Here is a 12492-nt window from a genome sequence, read left to right on the forward strand (position 1 = left end):
AAATGAGATAATATTTCAAAGTGCTGGGCAAACTTTCTGATAAGTAGTAAATGATATAAAAATGTGAGCTATTGCTGTTATTATTAAATCATTATACTCAAAGCTATCTCGCAATGTTTACTATAACTTGTGCTACGGCAAAATATTTCTCTTATAAGCTATAGAATACCTAAGATTAGGATATTAGTGGAGGAATTACATATAGGCAGGATAGTAAGGTTTCCAAACAGGATAATTTCTCCCATTCTTCTGGCCAACTAAATATCTTTAGTCTTAAGTACATATGAAAGTATACCTTTTAAATGCACCCATATTCTTTTTTTCTGTCCTTTGATAGTTTCTCTTTATAGAAAACATGTGTCCAAGAAAACTTAAAATCTGTAATTATATAGGATGGCAGCACCCCATGATAATATAAGCTCCTCTTCTCCTACTGCCATGTAAACAAATATGATTAAAGCTGCTCAACCTCTTGAAAACCTAAGGGAAAGTAGCAGGTAATGAGATAAAATTAATCTATATCTATTTCTCTATAGTAATTGGAAAAATCTACAAAACATAATGGGTGCAGCCTCTGTTTTATAAGTAGTTTGGTCATGGCTCTAATCCAATGTTCTTTTAATATCCTTACATATTTGTCCTTAGCAAAGAGATTATGAGTTCAGAATGAGAGGATAGGTGTTGAGGTAAGTATAATAGAATCATAAAATTGGAAGAAAAAAATCAGAGATCATCTGATCTAACCTAGACATGACCAAGAATTTTTCTACAACATAATAAACACATTTTCTTTCAGTTAATTTTTGAAAACCAGGAGGGAGGAGAATCTCATTATCTCTCATGCAGCTTATTGCTATTTTACAAAGCTTTAATTATGATTTACCTCTCTGTAAGTTCCAACCATCATCTCTAGTTCTACTTTTGGAACCAAGAAGAGCAAGCCTTAGCGTCCATGTGAGGATCTGTCAAATTGTTTAAGATATTTTCATGTTTCTTTTAAGTTTGCTCTTTTCAAGGGAAACATTTCTAATTCCTTCAAATGGTCTTTGACTGTATGATCTTGAGGCCTTCCAGAATAACTAATACTATTTTTGTATAATTTGGGGGGTTTGTCAATATTTTTTTCTCAAATGACTCAGTCAGCACTGAACATTTGCTTCAGGAGACACCTCAAGGAGGAGGAATAGAAGAATGTGATTTAGCTGCCCAATACGCACATCTCTGACTATATATCACTTACTAAAGAATAACGCTTTTTCATGGACAACACAAGGTGATATAACAAAGAATATTTAAGTGTAACTGAGCAGATGCACTGAGGTTTGGACAAACAAGCACTTGAGGCTAATTACCAATTGGAAAATAGTAGCATTTAATTGGAAAATGGCTCACCCCACCATTCTGTGCTGGCTCGATCTGTTGGTGTATACAGAGAAGAGGAGGGGGGAGAGGAGTGTGGAGTAGGACTAGGAGGTGACTCTGGGTGGTAGAAGAAAGAGGAGATTCCTGTGTCTACTCTCTCTCCTCCCACTTCAACAAATAATAAAAATCAAGGGCTTTTGCTTATCCTGACTCAAGCTGATTTTAAAGTATCCAGGGTGCTAATGTGGTCATAACATTTGGCGCCCAAAAGTGGGACCAAGGGCCCCACTTTCACTTAAGAAGTCCCCAGTGACCAGGAAATGGGGTGAGTATTTTAACAGACGACAAGGAACTTACTTTGCTAAGGGCTAAATTAGTAACCCTTTCTAGCTGCAATGGGGCAAATATTGGGAAAAGATTCTCCCCCAGCTCCAGCCACAACCCCAACACTACCCCAAACAACCCCACCCCCAAATCCAACCCCACCCCAAAGGAGATATGTAGGAAGCATACTAAGACTGATAAAGATATAAAGTTTATTTATGACTTGGGAGCAGATTAATGCATTGCTGGATACATTAGAACAGCAGTCCCTTTGGTTGTTCAATGAAGAAGAAATTACACTAGAAAATTGGAAGCTTGTAGGAGATCAACTATGTGAATATTATAATGATAATGGTTCTGAGTCAATTTCCAAAGAAACTACATACACACACACCCACACACACACCCACCATAATACAATTGGCCTTTAAAAATCCTGCAAGTTATAGAAAAAATAAAAGTTTTCAAAAGAGCCAGATGAAGAAGTGGGAGGAAAAAGAGAACAAAGACAAAGAACAGTTTAATGACAATACCCCCACAGGGCATGGAAATTTAAGTGAGGTTCAATGGTGTGGTGACTTTCCATCTCACCAGGCAGCTTTACCTCTGCCTATGAGCAGATAATTGACACGTCCCCATCAATTCCACCTTCCAGGATGGAAAGAGAAGGAATACTGGGAGGGGCAGTGATGCCACCAGCACCTCCCCCCAATAACCAACCCCTCCTATGAGGAGATTGCAAAAGACAGTACTTAAAGCCATAGAAGAAGGGCAGAATTTAGGTAATCTGAAAATAGGTATGTATCCTGTGATTCAACAGTTTAACTTTTCAGGTCAAGAAAGTAGAAAGTACGCTCTTTTTGATCTAGAAATCCTCAAAGACCTGAAAAACGCTTGCACTCTTTATGGGGCTACATCAGCTTATGTTAAGATGTTATTACAGAATTTGGCTTATGAAGTCTTAACTCCTAGTGACTGGAAATCTATAGCAAGGACATGCTTAGAACCTGGACAAAACTTGCTTTGGTCTAATGAATATAGTGAGCTCTGTAGGATACAAGCCCAACAAAATAGTCAAAGTGGAGTTAATACTTCAATCACCTGTGACCAACTAACAGGTGTAGGTTCTTATTCAGACATCTCAATACAGATTAATTGCTCCATAGCAGTATATGAGCAAATTGCTGCTGCTGCTATCAAAAGTGTGGGCTTCCCTCCACAATAAAAATGACAAGAGTGAAGCCTTCACAAAAATAACACAAGGGTCAAATGAACCCTATGCTGATTTTCTGGGACATTTGCAGACAGCTTCATATGAACTAATGGTGAAAATACTGTAAGAGATGTTTTGATAAGGCCACTTGGTAAAGAAAATGCTAATGAGGTTTGTAGAAGATTTATACTAGGACTACGCAAGGATACTCCTTTAGAGGATATCAAAAGATGCTGGGCCACAGTGGGCACAAATGCCTTTTATACCCAGGCTATGGTGTAGACTTCCCAAGATGCCAGCATGGGAAGACAGAGTCCCTTCTGGCAATGGACTTCCAGAGAGACTCGTCAATGCTTTTAGTGTGGTAAAGTAGGGCATCAGAAAGTTCAATGTTGGCATAGAGACATAGAGACAGAATGAGAAAACAGGGTGGAAGAATAGAATCCAAAACCCCATGGCCAAAATGCAACAGAGGCTTCCATTGGACTTCAGAATGTAGAGTGATTCAAGGAGATGGAATAAGGGGCCCAGTTCCAGGGCCCCAGGCATAAAAACACTTGGAGCATGATGGAAGCTGATGCTACACCCAGAGAGTTCCTAAAAGTCCAGTACCCAGACATGACCAATCAGCCAGGAAGCCATATGATGGGAGAAAGGGATTACAATTGGGGAGAGTAGAGTTGTATGCAGCTGGGACAACTGAGATTCCCTGTGAAGAAGTGAAATCTGTTCCTCTCCAGCCTATGGATCCCTTGCCTCCAGACACAGTAGGCTTGACCATTTCACCTCCTGAGAGTACATACAAAACAGTGTCCATCCATACACTGATGTAGGAACTGAGGAATGTGTAGATAATATCCCAGTCACTAATACATGTAGACAATGTGTGACTTATCACCCAGGAGAAGTAGTAACATCAGATTTATTGATACAGACTTCTAATAAGCAATCTGGTGATAGTCGCCCAGATTTTGACTCCAAGCAACAAAATCCAGGAACATACTGGACAGCAGCTGTGACAGCTGACCGACCTATGCTTACTATCGATATAAATGGCATACCATTAGAAGGATTGGTAGACACTGGTGCAGATTATACAGTCATTAGCAGTACCAACTGGCCCAGTCACTGGCCAAAGATTAAGGCAGACACTTACATGTCTGGTGTAGGAGGATCAATAGCAGCTGAAGTTAGTGCTACCCCTTTGAGATGAACTTTTGAAGGTAAAACAGGAGTTTTTACTACTTTTATAGTTGACAAAAATCCCCATCAATCTGTGGGGAAGAGATGTTTTACAATAATTAGGGTTAAAAATAAGTACTTCAGTTTTTTTAGTCAGGGCTGTTGTTGAAAACCTGCTAACACTTTCACCTGTTCCTATCCAATGGAAAACAGATATACCAGTGTGGATAGAACAGTGGCCTTTAGGTAGTGATAAAATTCAGACCTTATTAGATACAATAAAGGAGCAACTTGACCAAGTACACTTACAACCTTCTCTAAGTCCTTTGAATTCCCCAGTATTTGTTGTAAGAAAGAAATCCGGAAAATTAGGTTGTTGACTGATTTAAGAAAGGTAAATGAACAGATGGAAACTGTGGGAACTCTTTAGCCTGATCTTCCATCTCCTACTCAGTTGCCTAGAGAATGGCCTCTTTGGGTTATAGACATTAAGGATTGTTTCTATTCTATCCCTCTAGAAAAGGAGGATACAAAAAGATTTGCCTTTTGAGTGCCCAGCGTTAACTTAGCTGAGACTTATTAAAGATATGATTGGACAGTTTTGCCACAGGGAATGAAAAACAGCCCTACTATATGCCAAATGTATGTTGTTGCTGCTCTTACTCCAATAAGAAAATCATTTCCAAAAGTAATGTTATTACATTGCATGGATGATATATTGGGATGTGCACCTGAGGAACAAATGTTAGAAGCATGTCTACAAAATACCATAGAAACAGTAAGGAACTGCAAATTGCACATAGCTCCAGAAAAAATTCAAAGACATGATCCTTTTCAATATTTAGGATATGAAGTATACCCTAAGTGGCTTACAGTACAAAAATTGTCATTAAGAACAGAGAAGCTAAACACTTTAAATGACTTTCAGAAATTGATAGGAGAAATTCAATGGATGTGATCAGTGTTAGTCTTGACTACCTATCAATTGGAACTGTTATATGACATTTTAAGGCAAGACAGTGCTTTAAACTCACCATGCCAGCTTACAAAAGAAGCTCAAGAGGTTTTGAGAGAAATTGAACTGGCTTTATCCAATGTGGTTGAAAGGGTCACTCAAAAACCCTTGGAGGTATCAGTTTTTGCCACCCAAGAGGCACCCACAGCAGTCCTTCAAGGAGACAGTGTGATAGAGTGGGTAAAATTCCTAGCACAACCAGAACAAAGTCTTACTCCTTACCAAGTGCTTGTGGCTAGAATTTTATTAAAGTCCATTAAGCAAGCAGTGCAATTATCTGCGATAAGACCTGACAAGATATGCACCTTTTATACTAATACACAAATTATTGCGTGCTGTGAGACCATCCCAGAGTGGCATATTTTATTGGCCATGCCTCCAAATTTTACATACAGGTATCCATTAAAGGTAACCAGATTATTATATAATTGGCCATGAATTCTTGAAAGGTTTCTTAAGTTCCTCTTAAAGGACCAATTATCTTTACAGATGCATCCAAATATAATATTTGTGCTGTATTCTCTAGTAACTTAACTATAAAAGAGTAGTCAGAACTCCTTTTCAGTCCACTCAGCAGAATGAATTGTATGTGATCATTCTAGCTCTTGCTTATTATCCAGGAGATATAAATATATCATCTGATTCAGCCTATTCAGTAGGTGTGGTATAAAGAATTGTCACAGCCCAAATAAAATTTGTAGCTTCTAATATATATCAACTCTTGAAGGAACTTCAAGAGCAAGTGAAAAAGCATCCAGGTAAGATTTATATTTTGCATGTCTTCTCATGGTGGACTTCCAGGTCCTATTTTTGATGGTAATTCAAAGGCAGATAGCCTATTAACTATGCTGGCCAATACTCATTTATTTCAAGAAGGCCAAGAATCTTATTTTAAATATCATCAGGCTGTTTGAGCTTTACATTTGCAATTTGGAATAACAAGAGAGGATGCAAGGAGCATAGTAAAAGCCTGTACAGCTTGTCTTCCTTTCCATGCTCCTACACTGCCTCCAGGGAAAAACCCTCATGGTTTGAGACCCAATGAAATTTGGCAAATGGATGTGACCCATTATAAATCTTTTGGTTCCCTGTCTCTTAATCATGTTGTGGTAGACACCTTTTCAGGATTCACTTTTGCAATACCAGCAGCAAAAGAGACAGCCCGAGTGGTCATTGAATTCCTTATAGAAGCATTTGCAATTATGGGTGTGCCACAAGCCATAAAAACAGACAATGGACTGGCATATACTTCTTAACATCTTGCACACTTTTATGAACAGTATAAGATTTTATACAGCCCTGGCATGCCCTTTAATCCTCAAGGATAGGCAATAGTAGAGAGGAGAAACATTAAGATTGCTCTTCCAAAAACAAAAGAAAGGGGGAGCCACAGGTAACCCTAGAGAACTTCTAAATCTAACCCTTTATACTATTAACTTCTTGATTTTTGGCAAAGATGCACTGGCTCCGGCAGACAGGTTTTATAACCCACTGGAAGGGCAGTGTCCAGTGTGAGCAGCGCTACTATCTTTAGATAATTGCCTGGTGAATGTGAAGAGACCCAGAAAGTGGTGAATGGAAAGGACCAGATAGGTTAACTGCTTGGGGGAGAGGGTTTGCTTATATCTCTACAGATGAAGAAGGGATCAGATGCATGCCAAGGAGCCATATTTCCTTGTCCATCACAGAGAGACAAAGCAGACCCTTGAAAGGAAGAAGACCCAAGAAATATCCAGTGGTTCTGTTGCTGATTGTGCTCACCATTGAAAGAGCATGGCAGTTACAGTGTTTGATTCATGGACATCAAAAATTATTGGACTTTAAAACCCTCAGGAATCATTGGATTTTCTGAGAAATGATAAGATTGTTGGAGGACTTCAAAATTTGCAGGAATCATTGGATTCTCTAACATATAAAAAAACTGTTGCAGGACTTCAAAAACTTGTGGGGTCATTGGATTCCCTGGCACGTTAAGCAATGGACAATAGATTGATTTTGGACTATCTCTTGACTACTAAAGAGGTTGTATGTGTGACTGTTGTTTACATACCCTCCTTCTAGGACTACTGGAAATCTTTTACAATACCATGTTGATTCATATTGATTGTCATTTTACTACTTGCATGTACAATTCATGTTTGTTGCACCACATTGAGCCTATGCATTATAGCTATTGCTTGTGTAATACCTCACATGCTGATGGGTTTGTGCATCTAATAAGATCCTTCAGTCCAGAAACCCTCTAGCAATCCCCACTTCCCTTGTGCTTTTCATCTCCCTTCCTGAGATGTCAGGGAGGGTGTGATCATCTCCTTTGTAGTGATTTCACCTCCCTTCCTGACAAGTCGGGGGTGGGGGAGGAGAGGAGGGGAGCATGATCACCTTCCCTTGGGGCCTCTCACTTCCCTGAAAGATCAGGGATAGTGTGACCACCTGTGTTCTAAAACAAAAGAAAGCAGGAGAAATGGGCTAAAACTGAACAGATGCACTGAGGTTTGGACAAACAAGCATTTAAGGCTAATTACCAATTGGACAATACTCTATTAGCATTTTCTTGGAAAATGGCCCACCCACCATTCTGTGCGGACTGGATCTGTTGGAGTATAAGGAGAGGAGGAGGAAGGAGAAGGGGTTGTAGTAGGACAAGGAGATGACTCCGGATAGTAGAAGAAAGAGGAGATTCCTGTGTCTACTCTCTCCTCTAGCTTCAACAAATAATAAAAATCAAGGACTTTTGCTTATCCTGATTCTGGCTAATTTTAAAGTATCCAGGGTGCTAATGTGGTCATCACATTTGAGGACTAGCATTCAATAAAAGAAAATGCCCAGAGTCAGGACATAAAATATCTTCTGTGAACAATAGTAAGGAGGCTAGTGTTACTTGTGAATGTATGTAAAATCAGTAAGGTATAAGAAGACTTAAAAATTAGAGGGGGGTTGAGTTATTAAGGGTTTTGAATGTGTGAGGGTAGACTTTATATTTGATCCTGGAAATGATAGAGAATCATAGGAATTTATTTAGTTGGATGTGATATAGTTTTTCTTTTATTTTTTAACTCTTAAAAAAAACATATGATTATATAGTTTTCAACATTCACCTATGCAAAACATTGTATTCCAAGTATTTTTCCCTCTCCTTGCCATACTTCCTCTAGACTGTAAGTAATTCAATATATGTTAAGCATGAACAATTATTCTTTACATATTTCCACAAATATTATGCTGCACAAAAAAATCAAATCAAAAAGGAAAAAAATAGAAAAAAAATGAGCAAATAATAACAACAAAATGAAAATATCATATTGTGATCCTCACTCAGTCTTCATAGTCCTCTCTCTGGGTGCAGATGGTTCTCTGCATCAAAAGACCCTTGGGACAGACTTGAATCAACTCTTTGTTAAAAAGAGTTACATTCATCAAAAGTGATCATCAGATAATCTTGTCATTACTATGTATAATACTCTCTTGATTCTACTCACTTCACTTAACATCAGTTCATCTAAGTCTTTCCAGGCCTCTCTGAAATCAGCCTGCTCCTCATTTCTTATAAAATAATAACATTCTATATACCATAAGTTATTCAGTCATTTTCCAATTGATGGACAACCACTAAGTTTATAATTCCTTGCCTTTAAAGAGAGGACTGCTAGAAATATTTTTGAACATTTGAATCTTTTCCCCTTTTTTATCATCTCTTTGGGATATAGGCATAGTAGATATACTGCTAGATCAAAGGGTATGCACAGTTTTTTTGTTTGTTTGTTTGTTTTGTTTTGTTTTGTTTTCATGGACAACACAATGTCATATAATGCCATTATGGTTACACTACAATGTGAATTTACAAGGTCAAAAACTCATTCTTCTCACTTTAAATACCTCAATGGTCAGTCTACTATCATTCTACTAAACAATATGATCATTTAAGAATAGTTCCATATTATTCTCCAGAATCATTTGATCAGTTCACAACTGCAACAATAATGTATTGGTGTCCTAGTTTTCCCATAACCCCTCCCACATGCATCATTATCTTTTCCTGTCATCTTAGCCAATCTTCAGTTGTATTAATTTGCATTTTGCTGATGAATAGTGATTTAGAGCATTTTAATACAACTAGAAAAGGATATAATTTCTTCATCTGAAAATTATCTGTTCATATGCTTTGACCATTTATCAATTGGAGAATAGTTTGTATTATTAAAAATTTAAGTCAATTCTCTGAATATTTTAGAAATGAGATTTTTATCAGAGTATTTGAATGTAAAATTTTCTCTCCATTTCTTGCTTTCCTTCTGCATTGGTTTTGTTTATACAAATTTTTTTTAACTAAAAATAATCCAAATTGTCCATTTTTCACTTCATAATATACTCTAGTTCTTCTTTGGCCACAGATTACTTCCTTCTTCATAGATTTGAGAGATAAACTATCCTTTCTTTTTCTATTTTGCTTATAATACCACTCTTTATGTCTACATCATAAACATATCAACCTTAGAGCATTAGGTGTGGATCAATGCCTAGTTTCTTCCAAACTAAATTCAAAATTTCCAAATAATTTTTGTCAAAGAGTAAGTTTTAAACCCAGAATTTGGGATTGTTGTGTTTATCAAACACTAGATTACTAGAGTTATTGACTATTGTATTTTGTGAACCCAAACTATTCTACTGATTGACTACTCTATTTCTTAGCCAGTACCAAATAATTTTGATGACCACTGCTTTATAATACAGTTTTAGGTCTGGTACAGCTAGGTCACCTTCCTTTGCATTTTTTTTTTTCATGAATTTCCTTGAAATTCTTGACCTATTAATCTTTCTAGATAAACTTTGTTATTATATTTTTCTTTCCCTATAAATAATTTCTTGGGAATTTGATTGCTACAGCACTAAACACATAAGTTAATTCAGATAGAATTGTCATTTTTATTACATTAGCTTAGCCTAACCATGAACACTGGATATTCTTCCAATTGATTAGATCTGACTTCTTTGTGTTAAAAGTGATTTGTAATGGTGTTCATATACTTTCTGTATTTTTCTTGCCAGGTAAGCTTCCACATATTTTATCTATAGTGATTTTTAAATGAAATTTCTCTTTGTATCTCTAGCTGTTGGACTTTTTTGGTAATATATAAAAATGCTAGAACTTATGTGGATTTTTTTTTTTGTAACCTGCAACTTAGCTAAAGTTGTGGATTATTTCTTGCAGCTTTTTAGTTGATTCTCAAGAATTATCTAAATATTCCATTATGTCATCTGGAAAGAGTTGATAATTTTAGTTTCCTTATGACCTACTCTAATGAAATATTGAATAGTAATGGTGATGGTTGAGAAACTTGTTTTACCCTTGATTTTATTTGGAATGGTTTTAGTTTATCTCTACTATATATGATGCTTACCAATGGTTATAAATAGATGCTACTGGAAATTTTAAGGAAAAGTCCATTTATACCTATACATTCTATTGTTTTTAAGAAAAATGGGTATTGGATTTTGTCATATGTCTTTTCTGCATCAATTGAGATAGTGATAAGATTTTTGTTAGTTTGGTTTTTGATATAGGTAATTAACTAATGGTTTTCCTATTATTAAATCAACCCTGCATTCCAAGTATAAATCCTGTTTTGCACAGCACGTTATTTTGGTGATATAACTCTTCACAAATATTTTGTTTAATATTTTTGCATCAATATTCATTAGGGAAATGGGTCTATATTTTTTCTCTGTTTTGACCTACCTAGGTAATTATCAGCAGCATATATATCAGCATCATTTTGTCATAAAATGAATTTGGTAGGACTCCTTTCCATATTTTCTTCAAATAGTTTGCATAGTATTGGAATTAATTGTTCTTTAAAAGTTTTATACCAAAAAGAAAAAAAAAATGTTTGGTACAGTTTACACAAAAATTCATCTAACCTTGGAGATTCTTTCTTAGGGAGATGATTAATAGCTTGTTCAATATCATCTTTGTAAAATGGGACCATTTAAGTAATTTATCTCTTCTGTTAATCTGGCAATCTGTATTTTTGTAGGTGTTCATCCATTTTACTTGTATTATCAGATTTATTGGCATACAGTGAATTAAAATAGGTCCTGATTATTTCCCCAATTTCCTGTTCATTGGTGGAAAGTTCATCCTTTTCATTTTTGATACTAATAACATGATTTTATTATTTCCTATTTCTAATCAAATATTTATCTATTTTGTTGTTTTTTTTATAAAAACCAATTCTTAGTTTTGATGATTAGATCAATAGTTTTTTGAGTTCAAATTTATTAATGTCCTCTTATTGTTAGAATTTCAAATTTGGTATTTAATTGGGGGTTTTTAATTTGCTCTGTTTTAGCTTTTTTAGTTGCATACCTAATTTATTTATCTTCTATTTTTTCTATTTTATGCATGTAAGCATCTAGAGACATAAAATTTCCCCTAAGAATTGCTTTTTCTGTCTCCCATAAATTTTGTATGTTGTCTCATTAGTGCCATTCTTCTGAATGAAAGTATCAATTCTACCTATGATTCAATATTTCACCATTTATTCTTAGGGTTAGATTATTTAGTTGCCAATTAAATATTGGTCTATTTTTCCCTGGCACTTTATTACATGTAATTTTTATTGCATCATGATCTTTAAAAAATGCATTTACTATTTCTGACTTTCTGCATTTTATTTTGAAATTTTTGTGTTCTAAAATGTCAAATTTTGAATAAGTTCCATATATCACCATGAAAAAGGGTATATTCCTGTCCTTATTTAATTTTCTCCAAAGCTTTAGTCTAATTAACTCTTATACCATTTTCTTTGTCTTAACTTATTTCTTATTTTGTGACTCAATTTATCTAGTCCTGATAAAGCAAGGTTGAAATCCCCCACTAGTATAGTTTTGCTGTTTCTTCTTGAAGCTGTCTTAATTTCCCCTCTAGGAACATAGATGCTATACCATTTAGTGGATATATGTGTAGTATTGATATTTCTTCATTATCTATGCACTCTTTATCAAGATATAGTTTGCTTCCTTATCTCTTTTAATTAGATATATTTTTGTTTGTACTTTATCTGAAAACAGAATCATCACCCCTGCTTTCTTCAGCTGAAACATAACAGAGTCTGCTCCAGTCTTTTACCTTTACTCTGTATGCATCACTCTGCTTTAAATGTGCTTATTGTAAACAGCCCATTGTAGGATGCTGGTTTATAATCTTGTCAGCTATCTGCATCCATTTTATTGGAGAATTCATCCCATTAATATTCACAGTTAAAATTACTAACTCTGTGTTTCCTGCATCTTATTTTCCGTGTTTTATTTTTCACTTTTCTTTTCCTCTTTCCTTCCTCTTCTATGTTTTGCTTCTGCCCATTCCCTTCTTCAATCTCTCCTCTTTTACAATCCC

Source organism: Sarcophilus harrisii, chromosome 1 (assembly GCF_902635505.1).
Source record: "Sarcophilus harrisii chromosome 1, mSarHar1.11, whole genome shotgun sequence".
Lineage (NCBI taxonomy): Eukaryota > Metazoa > Chordata > Mammalia > Dasyuromorphia > Dasyuridae > Sarcophilus > Sarcophilus harrisii.